General features: G+C 37.2%; 1 pseudogene; it reads left to right on the forward strand.

The window, feature by feature from the left end:
• The first annotated feature begins 13,902 nt into the window (after positions 1–13,902).
• Positions 13,903–14,488, forward strand: LOC103746804 (annotated as a pseudogene).
• Positions 14,489–21,895: the final 7,407 nt, after the last annotated feature.

A 21,895-nucleotide genomic window follows, 5' to 3' on the forward strand; every position in this document is an offset into this window, starting at 1 on the left:
AGCTGCCAAGAGGCAGAAGCAGGAGGATCTCTGTGAAATCAAGGCCAGCCTCATCTATATAGTGACTCCCAGAAGGGCTGGGACTACAGAGACCCTGTCAAAAAAACAAAACAAAACAGCAAAAATGAGCACTTAAAATTGTAAATAATTTGATTATTAATGTGTACATTCATCTTTTCTTTATGTCTTGTTTTTAAACCAGAAATCTTGCTTAAAAACCGGGAGTCATCCTTTCGAAATATTGTCTAAGGAAATAGGTCTGCTTTCTCTGTCTCTGATTGGCAGGTAGGAATCTAACTTCAGTCAGTGACAATTAGAAAGAGTATATGTTCTGATTACAACAGCTAAGTTCCCCACTAATATACTTTAGGACTTTCCACTGACTTGAACTTAAGAGATGTTTTGGCTTTTGTATCAGGCAGTTAAGTTCATTCTCTTTCCAATGTTCTTTACCTATGGAACTACGTTTCATTCAGTTTCTCCTTGACAGTTAGGTGTTCCTCCTACTGGGATAGAAATGGAAGTCGGCTCTGGATTTTTGAGATTCAAGTCAAGGGTCTTAAAGACTTCAGACATTCCAATGACCTGAAAGAACAAGGAACCGTGGATAAGTCTGAGTTCTACTCCAGTGTGGTAAAACTCTGACCAATGGAGTGAGATAATAAATCAACTTTAAATTAAATACTGATTATTGAAAACTAGAATTTATTTGGTTGAAGTTTTGTTACTAAGTATTTTATTTATTTTTAATTTTTATTCATATTTAGTTATTCATTTTTTTTCAACTTTCATACTATATAGTTTGATGGTACTTAGATCTCCTCCCTTATTGCAACTTGTTCCACTGTCCCTCCATCTAATTATATTATATGCCTATAGAGACTTATTTGTGTCCCCAAACTACTGTCAATGTGGGTCCATCCACTGGGTCTTTCAAGAGTCCCACCATCTCTCTAAGTTACTGTCTCTCTCCCTCACAGCAGCCATCAAATACCAAAAGTTCCTTAGGTTGCATTGGAATTTCTTACCCACTTCCCCATGTATATACTGGAATTTTGTCTGGTTTGAGCTTAGAAAGGACTTGTGAATGTTATCACATGGTTCATATTTGTTGCCTGAAAGACTCTGTTACTTTGTGATCATCCACAGTCTCTGGCGATCTTTCTGACTTCTCTTCCCAAATGATCCTTGAACCTTGGGAAACTGAGGTTGGAAATAAATTTCCTATTCAGGGATAGGCATTCTGTGGCATCTTATTCTCTGTATATTGGCCAGTTATTGATTTCTGTGTTAATCACCATTTGCTACATGAAGAAATATCTCTGGTGAAAGTTGAGGGGTATGTACATTCATTCTATGTGTAGAGTTTTCATTGAAGGGTTATCTTCAAATAAGCCTCTCTTAGCATACACTTATTCTCTGTGATTGACCAGTTCTGATACTCTGTAACAGACTCCACTTGTTGCAAAAAGAAGCTTCTTTGAAGAAGGGTACAAGGTAAACTTGTCTGTAATATGAGGATATGTATTTAGAAAAAATTAAGAAATTATGTTGTTCTAGGGAAGTGGCAAAAGTAGGTTTTTCTGTAGGATCTATGACACCTCCAGTCAGGTGTATGTGGTTATGTTTACTATGTCTAAAGTACCATATATATGTTGCCTCCCATTGAGCTAGCCTTATTTCCGATTAGCTATTGATTTTCCTTAATTTAAAAGTGTCATTGCTGCACCAATAGCAAAAGTTTGCTGGGCCATGTGTTGTTCATTAAATTTTACAGCTGGGTAGGACCATTGATTGGCATTCTCCCTTGGCAGATTTTATAGTATCCTCTAATACTATGAGAGCTAGTCCTCAGGGAGGAGGCTTCCAAGGTAGTTTCATCTCAATTGTTACAGGTCGTGTGTCCAAAGTATGGCATGTCTTCAGCAATAGGGTCTCAACTTCAAGTTCTAGGAAGCAATCAAGGGTTGTGGCAATAACCTGCATTATTTAGGGAGTGTCTTGGACTACCATGACCAACAACTGGAAGGGAGGTTCCTTCTACCTGACACTGTTTTTTGTTAGATAGCCCTCAGCTGTATACTTGTACTTGTATATTTATTTTATGTGTATTTTATAGTACTTTGAACTCATACACTTCCATAACATCTGAGCATTATTAATCTATTCCTGCAGTCCCCATGTATAACCTTTCTTTATCCCTTTCCAGTTAAGTAACCCCTTTTCCACATTTCCTTCTTAATTACACCTCTCTCATACTATTCCTTTCTCAGGAGCTCCTTCCCTATGTATTTCAAAAGTTTTAGAAATTGAGAACATTGTGTATCAGGTCTATTGTCTGTGGAGGTTTACAAATTTATATGTAAATTATTCACTTTAAATTCAATATTCCTTACCTCTATTATAACAAATTGAAATTATGCTAAATATTTAATGCTTATGATACAAAATTTTATTATGATCCAAAATGTTTTGAATGTTTGAGTTCAGGGCCAGGAGAGTCATCTGGGTTCAGTTCTCAGGATCCACATGACAGCTAACAACAACAATTTATAACCCCAGTTCCTAGGGATCCACTGCCCACTTCTGACCTCCATGGGCATTTCACAACATGGGTGCACTTATATACATGCTGGCAATACAGATAAAATGAAAATAATAAATAAAATAATAAAATATAAGTATGTTCCCAGGAGCTTGTAGGACTCTTTCCATATGGTCAGGCACCTCCTCCCTGGCTCTTATAATCATTCTGCCCCCTCTTCTGTGTTTCTTCCTGAGCCTTGAGAGGGTGAAGTTTAATAAAGGAGTCCTGTACAAGGACCAGCATTCAGCAAAGAGATCCTCTTGATCTCTATTCTTTGGCCATATGTGACCTTTTGTGTTTCTGGCCCTCTGCTGCATGAGGAAACTTCATTATTGAGAACTGAGAGACTGATTACTGTCCTCTTCTTTACCCCTGTTCTATAGAACATATATTTTTAGAAAAATAAAAAATATAATTTCATGTTCTGAAAAATTATGAAAATTATTGGCAAATAATACCAGGTTAATAGTGTTGGTTTTATAAAAACAACCATATATTCTAATATTAACTATTAAGTATAATATAATCAGATCCTCTTACTTTATTTAGGTAATTGAGAAATTTATATTATATAATCATCTTATGTAACAAGTTATTATGTTTAAAGAAATAAAAATAATCAACAAGGGTTGTGTTTTGTATGTATGATAATACAGCTTTCCAAAACTCCTGGAAACCTTACAACCTCAGAACTATATTTGATTAAGACAAGTAATAGATATCAATCAGATACTCAGATCATTTCTAAACAGACAAAGCAGTGAAACATTTGTTAATAAGCACATGTTTAAGTTCATGCTATTTTAACTTATAATACAGAGAGGCTCATTATATCCTTTAATAAACTTTTTTGACTCACGTGGTCAGCAAGTCAGCTCTAAGACCATCTTGGCTGGACTATCTCTTCTCGACTCTAGTTTCAGTTCTCAGGAAAGCAATACAATATGCTAAAAATGTAGTGCCCTGAGATCTGGACAAGTTGTCTGTATAGAACAACCTGGGGTTTATTCATCCCTTCCAGGATAGTATTTCCTTCAGTATTTTAGCTTAATCAGTCACATTCCTTGGCAGCTAAAAATACAGAACAAATGTTTCCTAGGTCCCTGAAGTGTGTCCACCATGGCAGCACTCATGGACATGAATGGATTACCATAGAACTGGTAGTAAACCAGGGGACCCAGTCTTTCATGCACCTGATTGCTGATCATATTATCAGAACTGCTTTTTTTAAAAATATCATTTATTATTTTTATATTATGTGTCTGAGTGTATTGACTGTATGCATGTGAGTGCACCCATGTCGTGAAATTCCTTAGAGGTCAGAAGACGGCTTCAGATTCCCCTGGAACTGGAGTTAAGGATGGTTTGTAGCTACCATGTGGGTGCTGGGAGTTGAACCTTATTTCTCTGCAAGAGCAGTCAGTGCTCTTAACCACTGAGCTATCTCTCTAGCCCCATCTGCTTTTATTTTTATACTCATGAGAATCATAATCACATGTCTACAAAACTGAACAATAATTAAATGGCTACTTGTAAAAACCACAGTCAAATGTTTACAGGAAATTGAATAATAATAATATGGCTATAATATAACAATTTAGATAAATTAGAAAGCAAAGCAGTAGTATCTCTATGCTGCCTTCTTAGGAGATGAATGTGTTTCAGGAAAAACTAAGGGGGTGAACTGGCATTCCGGACATACTCCCAAGCAAGCATTCTTACATAAATTTTCTCATGAGACACAAGGTTCTCCAGGCAAACATGCCAAAGTTCAGCTTAATTCACCAAGCATATGTCTAAAGTCATAAGAACCCTGTTTCACAGTGCCTTCACTTTAGCTGGAGTAATGACTGAGGTATATACTGAGGAGATTCCATCCTTACTCAACAGCTTTTCTGAGTTTGTGGAATTTGCTCACTATGGATCCAAGAATTCTGGGGATCCCATTGTCTGTGAGTAATATATAGATTTGAATGATGTATGGAAATACACTGCCTCATTGGACTCATTCCTTGGCAGCTAGGTTTGTGCAAAATACATAATATTGTGTAGGAATTTCTGACAGAACTCTGAATCTAAGAGAGACTGGTATTCAGTGTCCTCTCCTGGATCTGGTAACCACAGCAGAACAGTCCCTTCTCTGGGTCTAAAGCAAATACAGTGTATTTCTTCATAATAACATCAAAAAATATCATAAGAAGTCATGTACATATGGAAGTAATACACCTATGTGTATTCATATACATTATTAATTTGTTACAGAAGTATCATATATGACAATTTACAATAGACTTCTAAATAATTTGTAAAATCCATCATTACTTATAAGTTACAGTCAATATAAGTAAATAAAATTAGAGCTAGTGTATGCAAGAGGAGGCAATCTTGTAGACAAAGTATACAAGGAAAAGTATGCATGCTTTGCAAGATGTGTTTTGTTAAGAACTAATTTTGCTCCAAATTAAAAATGGATAATGAATCCAAAATGAGTACAATGAAATTTATACAAGAGGTGTGAGAGAGTTGATCTTACCTGAAGCAGGCTGAACAGGCTCCAGTGGATGAACTCATACCAAGGGGCATCTGTGAATACAAATTTGACTCGATAGGATTTAACATATATAACAGAATGCATGAAATCGTATGGGTGGGCTGTGAGGGAGTGCAGAGATGGCAGTGCAGTGAGTGCCTGAATAAAAACTTGTTGACCATCATGCTAACTCCATGGTTGATCTGAGTTATCATTAAGGAATCAAATCACCAAGTTCAGCAATACAATTGGTTTACTGTCTCTTATGTACTAATTTGATTTTTATATTTTTGCATGAGTAAAATTGTGTGTCCTTGAGCTGGTTAAGTCTGCATGGGTTTATAATATTATTATCTTTTTTATACATTTTTACAAAAACTTTACTGATAATTTCATTCATGCATATAAGGTGTTTTGGTCAAAACCATGCCCACCCCCTCCCCTCCAACATTCCCCCCTCTGAAGAGGTAATCGTAAAATCTTTTAAGCATTAGATACAAGCCCCAAATACTTTTAACATTTTTGACCTTGGAACAGAGTATGTTGTTAACAGGCCCAAGGATATTTTGACTTTTAGCCAAGAAACTAGCTACATGTCTTTGGTGTCTTTTTACCCTAACTGCCTAGCCAATTCCTACTTCCTATTCTTATCACACCATCCTCAGAAGAGGTTACCCAAATTGCCAATAGGGGATATGGACGCAGACCACTCTGGCTTTTTTCATGCTGAACAAGTACGCAGGGTGAGGCAATTGGAGTACCCCTTCAGTGGGTCTATCTAAAAGTCTCCCAAATTGCATAACTCTTGTCTCTAAGAAGAGAAGAAAGTCCTTGAATCATGAATAGCAGATGTGAAGGAGAAGTAAAGGCAAGAAAAATTAGCATTACAAGTTCTAGACATGAAAAATATGACTATCATAAGATCTTGCACTCCACTCCAGAGTGAGAGTCCAATGGAATTCTTGACAAGGGTTTCCAAAAGCATCTCTCTATTGAGTTCCTCCTCATATTTCTTTTGTCTTCCAAGGCTGGACTCTAGAGTGATGGATTCAGGATTTTCTTTCAGGTATTTTGATAGCTGTTGGAGTGGTTGGAATGAGTGTCAGTTCCATCTCAAAGGCTTCTAGACAGGGGAGAAAACAAATTTATCCATCATTTTAGAACAATATTTGGTTGTCTCCCATAGCTACAGGTGGGCCCTACAGTATTGGAGAACAAGATTTGAAGTCTTACATCTGAGCAACACTTTGTGGTCAGGAATAAAACCATCAATGAGAAATAATCGTCTAAATAACTTTTTTCATAAACTTAAGCCTAATGTTGGAGAAATGTAATCCTTTGAACTCTTAAAGAAATATGCTGATAACTTTACTCTTTGATTATACTTTCCTTTTGGATGTTTAAGACCAAAGAGTTGTCCCAAATAAATCAATTTATCCAGGTACTCTCAGGCAGTCCCCTGCGTTCTCAGGCCCTTTGCCAGAGGGAGGCCAGAAGGAGGCCAGAACTCGGCAATCTCTGGAGGTCTGCTGAGATCAGAGCCTCTACACTGATGGAAGTCAGAACCCACCCTCTCAGGCTGTCTGCTAGGACCTCCTAGTACTTATTTCTGACAGTATAATGAAAAATGTAATGTTATTAGCCATAATTTTGTAGTCCCTCAGCTTGAATACCCATAGCATCACTATGTTGTAGACTCTTGGGGATAGGGCCTAATCTTTATGAGTCAATAATCAAAAATGAACATCATTAAGCACTTTGACATGCTTCCAATATATTGGTTGTATTAATTACTTTTCTGTTGTCGTGAGAAAATACTATCACCAACATCAAGTTAAGGAAGAAAAGGTATATTTTACCCAGCATTTCCAGAAGAACAGAGTGTCCATAATGGTGGAGAGGTATGGCATTGTGACAAGAACAGAAAATTGACTCATCACATACCATCCAAACACAGGAAACCGAGAAAATTTAAAGCATGAACTTTTACCCCTGATAGCATGTTTACTCCAGAAAGTCTATATTTCTTAAAATCTCCAAACAGCACCACCAACTGGCAACCAAGCATGCAAATACTTGGGAAATATTTCAATTTAATACACCACATTTTCCCCTTACCCATATAATTTCATGATCATCTCATGATGAAAAGTGCATAGAGTCCAACTTTGAAAGTTTACAACCTACAACTGTCTCAGTGCTCTTCAAAATCTGGTCTCTTCTGACATACAAAGTTATATCTTAACTTTGACCATCATGAAAAAAAAAAGTTACATACTTCCAACATGCTGTGACATAGAATATACATTAGTATCCAAAAAGGAAGATTTGGATAGTGAGGAAAGAGTCAAACAAAACAAGACCAAAATGTATCATGGAAAACACAAAATCCTGTAGATTCTTACCTGTATCTGGGACTCCAGTTTTAACATGCTTTGACCTTGCCACCTCTCCAAATTGTTGACTGAAATGCATATTTTATACTTGGGCTTCACTTTCACAGGTTCACTCAGAGGACTTTCATAGCTTTCTCACTGGGTCCAACTCTGCCTTCCACATTACCTAGCCTCAGCAGCTCTCTGAAACCATAGAGGAAGAATACATGATACCATCAGTCTTTAGTCGAAACTCTGTGTGCAGTTGATTCTTAAGAGCAGAAAACCTCTAAACTCTTTCTTTTCACAAATTGGAGCTTTATCTGCTGGGACCTTGCCTTAAGGGCAGCTTTCTTGTTATTTCAAGATAAAGAGTGAGACTTTTTTTAAATGGTACTATAGCCTTAATAATTACATCCTCTTCTTTATTGTTTATGAATTTGCTATAACTTTAATTTCCATGTGCTCTTTTCCAAAGAAACTCAAATTGTTAATTTTTTTCATTTATTTTACTTTCTCAAATTTTATATATTTTGTTCATATTTAGATCACTCTCACTATCTTCACTCCTCCAATACCTGTGCAATATTTCATTTACTGATATACATATATATGTATATATATGCATATTGATAGATAAATTAGATTAGATAGATATAGATATATAGTTATAGATGCCTGTTGAGTCAAACCTGTGTCTCCAAATGCCCTTCTGTGTGGGTCCATCTACTAAAGTCTGGTTGACCTAACACACCCTTAAAGAAAATTAGCTCTCCAATTTCCAGAATCCTTAGTTATCAATAGTTCCTCACTTAGGGCTAAGGCCACCTAGCTCCGTCCCAACCCCAAGCATGATACTATCTAGCTTGAGCTTATGTATTTTGCATTCTGTCATCACTGCTGTGAGATCATATGAGCAACTGCCCAGGTGTCTAGAAAAAACTGTTTCATTGTGGTCATTTACCACCTCTGGCCTTTACAATCTTTCTGTACCCTCTTCCACAATGATCCATGAGAATTGGGAGCCAGAGGTTTGATATAGATTTCCTATAAAGGGATAAGAATTCTGTAGGCTCTTATTCTCTGTATGTTGTCCAGTTGTGGATCTCTGAGTTAATACCATCTGTTTCATGGGCAAGATTCTCTGGTGATCACTGAGAAATACATTAATATATAGGCATAAGAATAAGTCATTGGGAGTCAGTTTAATACTATGTCTAATTAGAAGCATAGTATTATGCTCTCCCTTAAGGGCTATGACTTGTCTAGCCACAAGTTTCTAGGCTGATATCAGTGTCAAATATGGGCTTTATTTGTGAAACAAACCTTAAATCTAATCTGAAAATGTTTGGTTGCTCCAATAACACTTGTGTCACTATTGCGCCAGTAAGCTTAACTGCCAAGCCAGTTGTTCTGGAATCTAAAAGCTTTCACAGATTGATAAGTTGATGATTATTTTTCCATTCTTGTATTATGCATAGCACCTTCCAGCACTGTGAAAGCCAGATAGTAGAGATGAAGCTTTGAAGGTTGTACCAACTTGATTTCTCCTACTTGTTGTACAACTCATGTATGTTGCAACTTCAGAAATAGGTGCTTACTGTCAAGTTCTGGTGGATATCCAAGAGAAAGAACAATAGAAAGTATTTTCTGCATATCTATGGAATGCCTGGTTAACTAGCTTCTAAAGAGGGAGTCTATTCCAGGCATTGGGATATTTCCTTTCTAAGCTGTGTTGCCTGGTAGGGGCAATGTGCCCCTGCTATTGGGTAACTCCTAATTTATTTTTCTGTTGTATATGTATATAATTTAAGAAAGATTCTGTAGTGTAAGGTTTTCTATGCCTTTTTCTAAAAGCCTTTAGTGCTAGTTATCCCTCACTGTACTCTATCCTCTTCCCTACTTTCCCATTCCCCATCCCCTTTAACTATTCCTCCTCCATTATTCACCTGCCCCTTTTTGTGTCACTGTATTCTATCTCCCCTCCCGTGAAGCCTCCAAACCACCTGGCCATTTACTAGTTTTCTGACCTCTATGGGTTTTCCAATTAAAACAAAAATATGTAAGGATTTAGAGTTAGCTTTCACTTTTGAGAGAAAACATGTGACATTCATTTTTCTGGGTCTAAATTATGTCAGTAAGGATATTTCTTTCTAGCTCAATTCATTTACCTGCCAATTTTGTAATTTTGTTTCTCTTAACAACTAGATTATATTTCATTGTTTAAATGTACCATACTTTCATTATCCCATTCACATTTGACAGGCATCTAGGCTTTACCATTTCCTGGCTATTGTGAATAGAGAAGCAATAAACATGGATGAACAGATATAATTTTATCATTTCTTTCTGTCTCACTTTTTTTTCATTTTTGATGTTCACAAGAGTATTCAGTAATAGTCATACTAAAGCCTCAACATTATATTGTCTTAAAATTTTATCCTCCAAAATAAGATGCCATTTATTCTAAACATAGCCTTCCAATAACTCTTAGGACGCTAGCAATATGCAGATTTGCCAAAATATCATATTAATGACTTCTAGTCCAGCTGGTTTCCTTTTCCCCTCAGAACTCTCTTGAACCGTGCCTCCACTATTGGCATTGCTCTCAGAACTACTCTCTCCCAGGTTGTGACTAGAATGACCTGTTCAACTGTGCTTACAACATTCAATGGCTTTTGTAATGCAAAGTTCCAAAATTTTTCCTTATTCCTCCAAAAAAAAAAAAAAAAAACAATGTCCCCAAAACATGTGCCTCACAACAAGTATCCCACTTCTCTGAGGGGGACATTTCTCATTCAATCACATCAATCACATACTCCAGTTTTGCTGTTGGTTTGTTTTTGTTTTCAGTAGCTTACCCGAACAACTCTTACATCTTTTATTTCAGTAGAGCTGAGTTGAATACATACTTTTATAAAAGTTTTGAAGAAAATATGTTTTTCACATTTAACTTTAACTGGACTGTTATAACTTTGGTAGGAATAAAGTACAGTTAATACATTTTAATTTTTCTTAATCTGTTTCTTTGATTATGGCATTATAAACATTTTCTAACTTAACTTACTTAGCCCACTGTGAGAGATATTCTATATCCACTTGATAATTGTGGTAACTGAGGTTGTAACATATTAAGCACAAGTTTGTGTAGTTCAGGTAGCTTCAGAATGCCTCTCTTTTTCAACACCTGTGAAATAGGTGCCTATCTATTTATTTATTGAGTTATATATTCTCAAAATAACCACCAGGCTGTGCATAAGGCCTTGCCTGACCTGGATCTGTCCTCATACAGCTGATAATTGTTTGAACATGGCAATGTCTGTGTGTTCTTACCATTTTCATTTTCATTGTTTTTCCCTTTTGAATTCACACTATTCAATAAAATTAGATCAGAGAGGAGACTAAAACTGTGGGAAGTAGGAAAACCTGAGATTAAATACCCACTCTCCAACAGTGACCATGTTAATCCAGCTTCTTTCTTTCTTTCTTTCTTTCTTTCTTTCTTTCTTTCTTTCTTTCTTTTTCTTTCTTTCTTTCTCTCTCCCATTGATTTCTCTGTCATTTCAAATTTCTTTAGAAGAAATTATTTTATTAGGAAAAATGGATTGAAAATAGTTGTTCAATACTTTGCTGCTTCAACACCAATTTCACTGAATGCATGTTGGTATAGACTAGCAATTTTGGAAAGTTAATTATATATAATGTATTAAATATATTTTGAACTGAAAAAGCCAAAGATATCATTCCAGTCTCTTCCTTTTATGGATGGGAGAATGAATCACATAGAAGAAATTAATTTACCTAAGGTCAGAGGCTAGTTCAGCACAGAATTACAATTATTAAGCTATCATGATGCATTATGTCACTTGCCTATTTGAAGGGCACTTTAAAGAACTCCTTAATGAAACTTGTCATTATATCGACTGTAGTGATGTTTTGGAGGTCATTGTTCACAGCATACCATTTTATTCCTTTTATGAATGAGTACAAAATATATTTGCCTTGATCTCAGAATAAAAAACAGTTTATATTGAGTAGGTTGTGTTTTTGTTTCGCTCTTCTCTATAATGCTCAATATATAACTGAATTTCCTTTTTTGAACAGCTGTTACAATTATCACTGACATATTAAAAAGTACCTTCAACTGTAAAACAGATAAAGAATTTCAAGGTATGTTTCCTGTCTGGCAAGCATATTCTTCTTTAGTACTTACTATTTTACAACTGTTTTAATTTCTTCACAGCATATTTGTAAATTCATATATTTTTGCTATTCTGCTGCCATTCATTTGGACTAAATCAGGAGAGTAAGACAAAGATTACATCTCAAAAAGATGTACGTGTAATTGATCAATGGCTAATTCAGTAGCTTCTGTATTATAATAGATTTCTAAATGTATAAAAGTATGGAAGTGAAGTATATCAAATGAATAAGATTATAAAAAATGAAGAGAATAAGAGTCTGTAAAGTATAGGTCTTGAAAAGGACATCTGTTAAACTCCATCCACCTAGGGCTCAGGGACCATTGAGGAAGAGGTGGCAGAAAGATTATTAGAGCCAGGTGAGGCAGTGCATGACCACATGGAAATAGAGTCCTACAAGCTCCTAGAACCTTGCTCATATGAATCTAGAGCAATGATATCAGCATGCACAAGACCCATGCAAACTCAAGCAGACAAAAACCCAGCATACAACTGGGGAAATGGGAAGCAGGTCCCTATCTAGCCGTCAAATTATAGGTAGCTGGATTACTTGTAGGGGTGGGAGAGTTGATCTTTGGGAGTGTGACTCAAGATAGGCTGACTAGGCCCCAGTGGATGAACTTGCACTGAGAAACGTCTAGTATTCTAGTTTGTTTCTCCATTGCTATGACAAAATACTCTAACCACTATCAACTTGGGGAAGAAAGGGTTCATTTTCTTATATCTCCTAGATCTCCCAGGACACAATTCACCACTGAGGGACCCCAAGTTAAGAACTCAGGGCAGGAAAATGGAGGCAGTGGCAATGGAAGAATGTTGCTTACTGACTTGCCCCCCTGGTCTGTGCTCAACCTGCATTCCTATACAAATACAGGACCTCCTGCCCAGGGGTGGCACCACCTACAGTGGTCTGGGCCCTCCCACATCACTCAACAATCATGGAAATCCCCCAACTGAAGCTTCCTTAACCCAGGCGTCACATTCACAACAAAGTCTATCCAGCACATTTAGCACATTAAATTGACTCAATAGGCCTTATCATAAATGACAGAATGGATAAAAATCCATTGGAAAGTTATGGGAGGGTGTGGGTGTGGGAGGGATTATAAAGATGATTAAGCTCCAGCTCAAGCAAGGGGACCACAACTCATGCGCATGAGAGGGAACCACAACCCTAGCTAACTGGCACAGTCCTCAACTCCAGGCTTACAGGATGGGACTACCACTCTGAGCTTCATGACTGTCTTCAGGGGTGAAAACCATAGCCTTAGCTCATGCAAGGGGACCACATGTCATAGGAGGGAAATATAGCTCCAGCTTATAGGAGGAGACCACAGCTCGAAGTTGATGGCCTAGGAAGACTACTCCAGTTCATAGGAGGGGACTATAGTTCCAGATTCATGGGAGAGGACCACAACCCGAGCTTGCAAAAGGGAATCGCAACTCTGGTTCACAGAAGGGGACCACAGCTTTAGCTTACAGGAGGAGATCAGAACTCTGGCACATGGGAGGAGAGACCCCACTACTGTGATCTTGGCTCCTCACCCACTCTCTTTCTCAGTTGCCAAGTCCTTTGCACCTGTGCCCAGCTAACTGTGGTTGTATAGTACAGTGCCCCCTCCACAGGTCCAGTCCCTGGTAAGAGAGATGTAGGGAACAACACTGTTAGGATACATTTTGCTGAGATGCACCACCACTGACTTTTTGGCTCCTCAGCCACTCTCCCTCTCAATTGCCAAGTCCCATCTCATCTTCACCCAACTTGTTACCTGGATGATGATGATGATGATGATGATGATGATGATGGTGGTGGTGGTGTTGGTAGTGATGGTGGCCAAAAGATCATGGATGCACTGCCCAGTGGCTGCTTGCAGGCTCATCCCCCAAAAGAGAAGTACACTGTGGCATGCTTGTGGTGGGGTGGTCACTACCACCTCCTGACTGTTCCTGCCACCTGGTCCCCATACTCAGAGCCAGGTGGCCAGAAAGTTTGGTGTCCCTACACCCCAAGGGCACAGGCACCTCATGTCCACCCACCAGGAGGTGGACTGGTATGTCTTCTTAGTGGAGAGTTGAAAGATGATTTTTCTTGCTCATGAAGGTCTTAACGGAGTTATTTGCTGGGTAGCAGGACAGTGGGGAAAAGTGAGGTTGGTGGTGTAGTTTACTTTTAGTTAAAAATTTTTAAACTCTCTTTGCGCCATCGACTGCGAGAATGAAGTCCATCCTCAGCAATCAGACTGTCGGCATTCCAGAAAATGTCGACATCACCCTGAAGGTACGCACAGTTATTGTGAAGAATCCCCGAGGAATCCTCCGGAGGGACTTCAGTCATATCAATGTAGAAGTCAGTCTCCTGGGAAAGAAGAAGAGGCTGCGGGTTGACAAATGGTGGGGGGACAGAAAGAAACTGGCCACTGTACGAACTGTCTGTGGTCATGTCCAGAACATGATTGAGGGTGTTACACTGGGCTTCCCATACAAGATGAGGTCTGTGTATGCTCACTTCCCCATCAACATCCCGTTATTCAGGAGAATGGTTCTCTTGTTGAAATCTGAAATTTCTTGGGTGAAAAGTACATCCTCAGGGTTCGAATGAGGACAAGTGTTGCTTGTTCTGTTTCTCAAGCCCAGAAGGATGAATTAACCCTTGAAGGGAATGATATTGAACTTGTTTCAAATTCAGCAGCTTTGATTCACCAAGCCACAACAGTTAAACACCAAAGATACCAAAAATTTTTTGGATGGTGTCTATGTTTCTGAAAAAGGAACAGTGCAGCAGGCTGATGAGTAGGATCTCATTTATGCAGCTCCAGAAACAAGACCTGGATTATAAGAACTCTTCTGACACAATAAAAGACTTCTATTGATTTGTGGGAAAAAAATTAATTATATTTTGATCTATTTCCATGGTCTTTTAAAAACTTAAATTAGGTTTAGGCTTTTTTTTCCTGCATTTGAACTTTAGTTGAATATCACAGGCTGAGTATATTTGGTATCACAAGGCAAGTGGCCACTGCTTTGCTGTAGGTAGTGTGCTTCATAGTTTCCGCTGTATGCCATTCATTTCTAAAATCTAGATTTTCTGCGCAGCAGGTGATCACTTGATAGGACAACAATAACAAAAAGTAAAATTATTAAACTCTCAAGTGTCAGACTTTTTTTTCCAGAAGATGTTTATTATCTGCAATCTCCATTATTCTTGTTGAGTTTTTATGTATTTTGTGCATCTCAGTCTTATTCATCTTTATACCCCCTTCCCCGCTGGCACCTTCCAACTGGAATTCATAATTCTGACATTTGTCTTAAGGCCTTTTGTGTAAAGCTAGTGTCCCCAGACGTCCCTCATTGCAAGTTCATCTACTGAGTTCCAGTCAGCCTACCTAGAATCTCTTGCTTTAGGAAGATCATCTCTTCCTCACCCAGCAGCATCAGTTGCCAATATTTCTTCAATTAAGATTGGGATCAGCTGTCTGTTTTCCCAGTGCTATGCTAGGTTTTTGCCTTTTTTTCCACGGGTCCTACATGTACATGCTGACACCATTGCTGTTGGTTCATACGAGCAGGGTCCCAGGACCTTGTAAGACCCTTATTTCCTTATGATCATGAATCTCTTCCCTGGGTTTTACAATCTGTTTTCTCCCCTCTTCCACAATGGTCCCTGAGCCCTGGGTAGGTGGTAGTTTAATATAAGAGTCCTAAGGACCAGCATTCGGCAGGCTTAGTCTCTACACTTTGGCCATTTGTGAACTTTTCTGTTCCTGGCCCTCTGTTGCATAAGGGAGTTTCATTAATGAGAATTGAAATATTAATTATTGTCTTCATTACCCCTTGTTCTATATTCCCTGAGCCTTAGATATAGAGATTGCATCATAGAAGTGCAACTTAGGCTTGGGCAATTCACAAACAGTGTTCGTGTGTGACTGGTTGTGGTACTCTGTAATAGTCCCTGCATGGTGCAAAATGTGTATCCTTATATTTAAAGACAAATGTCACAGTCACCACTCATCAAAGAAGCTTCTTTTGCACTGGAAATAGCCTGTATAATTTGGGGAGTCTCCTGGACCACTCTGGCATTTCAAAGGAAGGTCTCTCCTGTCTGGTACTGTTTCTTGTTATGTAGCCTTTAGCTATACACATGGACTCATGTAGAGATACTGTATTGCCATGCCCCATTTCCTGTTTTCTTTCTCTGCTTTCTGTGTGTAGATGATTGTGATATCTCTGCTTCCTGCTCCTGCTTCCATGCATTTCCAACATAAATTGAACTGGGGACTTTGAAAGAAGTGTGGCTAATGAGGGTGACCGGAGGGTAAGAATGTGGAGGCATAAGGGTGAGCAGACTGGATTTTGTATTTGTTTGAAACCATGAATTAATTTTTTAAAAAGAAAAAAGGGGAGCCAGGTATGATGGTACAGGTCTATAATTCCATCACTAGAAAGGCTGAGGCAGGAGGATTTCCTGATGACCTAGGTCAGCCTGGGCTATATAATGAGATCCTGATTCAACAAGAAAACAACAACAAAAAAAAATAAGACAAAACAAAAAAAAACATAAAATACTATAGTAGTTTATAATAGAGTTATGAAATAAACGTTTTTTATTTACCATAAATCATTCCTCAGACATTCCCAGTAATTGAACTTGCCAATAGATCCTATATTACATACTTGCTCTGTGAAGCTGCATGATTTTTGAGAATTCCAAAAGACATCTCTTTTAAGGTGTGACTTTATATTTCCTATTCACATTAGGAACTGGTAGGAACACTGAATTTCCTGATGTTTTTCAAAAAATCATGGTTTCTTTTTATATGGAGGAATTTCTTTCCAAAGATCCTTCTTTTTTTTCTTTAAATGAAAATAAATTATGTGATTTATGTTGTCTGAGCAATTAGAAATTTATTTATTTATTTTGGTTTTGAGCCTTCAAGTTTTGTAGTCATAATTAAAGAATTAAATTTTTAGCCCTGAGGTCCAAAACATGTGGTTCATTATCAGTAAAGTGGTATATTCATCCAATAGACTCTTAACTTTATTCATTTGCTTTTTGGTTCTTTGCTTGAGGATACAATAAAAGATCAAGAAGACATAATTAGTGTATATATTCTAATTTCCAAGCGATTTTTTACAACTCAAAGATTTAAGCATTATCAATATATTTGAGATGAAATATGTGCTTTTGTCTATAATAATGACTACATTTGAACATGTTATCCAGTAACATACATAAAGAATAAATTAACCTTTTAAAGTCAGTATGGTGCTAATTATCTTTAGTAAAACAACAGTCAACCATCAGCCAGAGAATTTTCAATTACTAAAATTTAACATGTTAATCATCACAGATATTTGCTGAAGGTAGCATATATACTTCCTCTAAACTCTTTATTTTCTAAAAATTTTCTAATTTATTAATTCATTCAAAACAAATTTCCCAAGTATCTGTGTGTTATATAATCAGATGTTTTTTCAAGCTCCCATTCTTTAAATTACCATAAGAAATTATTCCTTCAAATAATAAGAATAATTTGAAAATAATATTAACAGGGCTGTAGAAATGATTCAGCGTTTGGAAGCATCTAGTGCAGATGAACCAAAGATCTTCTTGTTTCATTTCCAGCACCCACATAGGGTGACTCAAAACTGACTGTAGTTTCAAATACTGGTAGATTCATTAACTCTGGCTTCCATGTACACTTTCACTTAAATATATACACACCCACAAAGACACACATGAATATACATAATAAAAAATAATGAAAGTGAATTAAGAAAAGTAATATTAACAAATAATATACTATGGAAATAGCTATGAATTGGGGAAGAAATTAATAATATATAATGTCTAATATTTAAATCATAGATGCTTCAATAATGACTATATATTTTGTTTATTTATTTATTTTTAGTTTCTTGTTTTTTGAATCAAGTTTTTGAGAATTTTACATATCTTGATCATATTTAGTATATTCAGTAATTCTTGGCATATTGAACAGACATGCATGTCTGCATTCATCAAAATTCACTGCAAAGACTGCTTCTCTGATTGAAGCTCAGAGCACAATTGGCCTGTGAATATAGGCAATAATATTTAGAAGGCAGTTCTATGCTAGATCAATTTATTTAAACAAAATAGTAAGTGTTCCTCTAGTGCCTATGTCTTTCGAAGACATGTTTTGTTTTGTTTTGTTTTTGTTTTTGTTTTGACTTTGTTTCCTTTGGTTCTTATTTTATTGTTACTAACTACAGTATTAGACAAAGATTCTCTTCTGTGAAGAGGGTCTCAACTGCAATCAGAAAACAACCAGATATCTCCATAATGTCATTAATGCAACAATGGGCGTATCTTGCCTGGCAAGTTGGTATCACGGTTCATGGGGTTCACAGCATGGCAAATCATCAATGTCACTTCTTCCTCAGCATCCTTCATAGCACTTTCCAATATCATGAAAGCTAGCCAGCAGGGAGGAGGTTTTCAACTCAGTTCTAGTTTGATTTCATAGAAGAGTTTGTGGTGGCTTCAACAATACATTCTAATTATGGTAGACATCTCTATTAGACACTTCTTGTTGCTGTGAGGAACTACTGTGAACAAAATTAAGTTGTACCTAAAAGTTTTTATTTTGTCTTATGGTTCCTGATAGATAAGAGTCCATCATGGTGGGGAAGCATGGTAGAAAGCAGTAGGCAGGTTAACTGGAGTAGGCAGCTGGGAGATCACATTCTGAAATGGACAAATGGGGAAATACCGAGTAAATACTGGATCAGAGCATAACTAAAACTCAACAGCACAATTACCAAATCCTGGAGCTTCATATCCCATGTCTAGAATTTTAATTTCAGAAACTTGTGGCTCTACCCTTCCATATTTTTCCCTGAAACACTCATAAGTCTCTTGGACTGATGCTTTACACTGTTTGCAGCTTACCTTGTCAGATGTCTCACAACTTTGGCATCTTCAACATTTTAGGGTCTTCACTGCAACCCATGCTTCACTTTCTCAGCCTTACACAGTGGCCTGTCAAGTCTTTGTGCCACTCAAGGCATTCTTTGGGTGACTCCAGCACTGCCACACGTTACCTGGCCTCAGATGTTCAATGAAAGTGTGGAACAATAATCCACTTTCCCTCACTTATCCATTGTTTATGCTTCCAAATACAGTACTAAGTGCAGGACACTGTCAAATTTGACTGTCAGGTTGGCATGGACACCTGCCTTCGTGAATTGTCTTGGCAGCAGGTTCTGTGTGAAGCTGCTCTCTAGGTGCAGAATACCCCTAAGGATCTCATTCACAAGTTGGAAGTTTGGCTGAGTAGCGTGTTGCCCTCACAGCAACATCTCTAATGTGCTAGTTCAGAGCAAAAGCCTTCTTCCAATAGTGTTAATATCTTGACAATTATAGACTTTTTCTGCACACACCTTGGATATAATATTGATCTTCCCAGTGCTATTTTTTCCTATGTATACATTTTGTATTTCTTTTTGTTCCTCTTGTTCTTTTTCATTGTAGTTCTGAATAAGAGTTATCGTTAATAACCAGAACATAGGCAGCATTATTTAAAATGTCCTTCACCAAAGAATTTAGTCTGCTCCATTTAAATTTAGCCTCACATAAATTCTCAGGACATGAGCAGAAAGCAGCCAGATCGTTTGAGAAAATTTCAAAGGAATGGTTTACCCCAGTTGCTTAAACAATGTCTGCTTCAATCTGGAACTTCATGTGTCATGCCTGCTTCCAGGCTCCTACTAGAATTTACCATAAAGCTCTGCTTACAGAGCTCAACTGCTTTTCTAGTCTAGAATTCTGAATTATTCCACATTCCTAAAACAACAACAACAACAACAAGCAAACAAACAAACAAAAATTCCAGTGTGTTTCTTCAAAGGAATATTCGACTGTCTAGTACCAACTTCTGCATTAGTTTTACTATGACAAAATATGATGATCAAAAGCAACTTATGATGAAAGTGTTTATTTTGGCTTACAGCATCAGAAGTAAAAGAATCCATCATGCATCATGCAAGGTAGGATCAGTAGGCTGAGAGATCAGACCTTGAAATGCAAACATGAAATAAAGTGGACTGGAGGTGGAGCAAAGCTGTAGTCTCTTAAAAACCAGCCTCCAGAGATGTAGTTCAATGCTAGCCTCTACATCCATAAAAATTCCATAATCTCTTTAAATAGTACCTCTACCTAGTGACTAAGCATAAAAATCCCCAAACCTATGGGGGACCATCCTAGTTTGTTTCTTGGTTTTCTAATAAATATCATGACCAAAATGAATTTTTGGAAAAACAAAAAACAAAAAACAACAATTTAATTGGCATATATTCCATGTGACAGTTCGTGATTGAGAGATGTAAGAGCAGGAAATTCAGGAAGGAACCTGGAGGCAGGAACTGAAGCAGAGATCACGAGGAACTGGAGCAAAGCTGCTTATTGACTTATTCCCCCTGACTTGCAGTTACTTCTCTTATACACCCTGGTTCCATTTGCCCAGATGGGCTAGCCTGTCCAACATCAATTAACAATTAAGATAATTCTTTACAGACATGCCAAAAGTCCAATCTTATTTAGGAAATGCCCTAACTGAGGTCCTTCTACTGAGATGCCTCTAGTTTGGTCAAGATGCCAAAAATTAACCAACACTAACCAACACAGGGACATTACTAATTTAAACCTACCTATATAGCAACTACAAGTAATGATAGAACCATCCATTTTGAGATCCTCTGAGGCCTTCTTGAACAATAACATATAAAGAGAGGACCCATACCTGGTGCTGAAATTTTGCTTAATAAACCATGTATAATAGGAATGACATTATCTATCCTTGCAAGTTTACTTCCCTTCAAAATTTTTTTATTAAAATTATGGTTTTTATCTTCTCTGCTGGCTAATAGGGGCTGGCCCATTCTCTTCCCACCCATTTTCCTTGGGCCTTGACCTTGTCCCACAGAGGTTGCCTTTACAGCACCCAACTAACCTAGTTCTGCTGACAGAGTCTCCTCACCAGCCCTGGGGTCCAGACCGGATGACTGATCGGAGGAACTAAGAGAGCAGGAGAGCAGCCATAACCAGAGGAGAGCAGCCACAGCAGATGACCACACTATAGAAGTGTTCTACAATGAGAACTACTTAGAGTATCTCCAGGACACAGAATTTAAAAGAAAAACTAAAAACTTGCCCAAAGAATTCAATGAATTTAAAGAACACACAAACAACTCAAGGAACTCAAAGAGAATAGAGGTAAACTTCTCACCAAAGCTCTGGAAAATACAAATATACAAATGGATGAAGTAATGAAGACAATTCAGGATTCGAAAGGGGAATGCACTAAAAGTTAGAAATACTGAAGAAAACTCAAACCAAAATGGTGGAACTGAAAACCCAATAAGCCAATTTGAAATGACAGGCAAAACTTCACCATTGGAGTGAATGAAGTAGAAAACAGGATATCAAGACTGGATGATAAAGTTGAAGGTGGGGATGGAAATAGATGGTGGAGATGGGGATATAATCAAAATGCATTGCATGAAATTCCAAAAACATTAATAGAAATATTTTTATGATACTAAATGTTAAAAAACAGACCAAACTCTCATATTATTAAAGAGTTCAGAAATGGTTTGTTCATACAAAATTATTTGTATATGCTTTTGAGTTCATCAAATTAGAAAAGGTTTGAATTTTTATTTGAGATATTCTTATATTTTCATTTTAATTTATTGCAACAATCAGAAATTACTCTTATCAAAGTTTTTCTTCCTTATTAATGAAGTCTAAATAATTGTAATGTTTATATTCCAGTAAATATTTCTACATAAATATTCAGAGCAGCAGAAAACTGAAATATTTGTATTTCATGAAATTAGTGTATTAAAATTCATAAGACTCTAATGGATAGTAATATATGCTTTCATTTATCTACTTTCATTTCTTGTACACGCAAGCACAAATGATTGGGTAGGTGTCTGTTCTATGATTCGCTGACTCAGACTCCTTCTCATCTTGGACAGAAAGGACACCAATGAGGATTTTTACATTTCCCTTCTTTGTTGAATCATTTAAAGATTCTGCTGATTATTTTTCATGCTCAGGTACTGCTTATCTCCACCTAAGTTAAAAAACGTTTCTTCTTCTTTGAAGTCAGTCTAATTACTGTAGTGTGAACTTTCATCAGCTATCACAAGCTGA

The sequence above is a fragment of the Nannospalax galili genome, unplaced genomic scaffold, assembly GCF_000622305.1.
Source record: "Nannospalax galili isolate Female #2095 unplaced genomic scaffold, S.galili_v1.0 scaffold140, whole genome shotgun sequence".
Lineage (NCBI taxonomy): Eukaryota > Metazoa > Chordata > Mammalia > Rodentia > Spalacidae > Nannospalax > Nannospalax galili.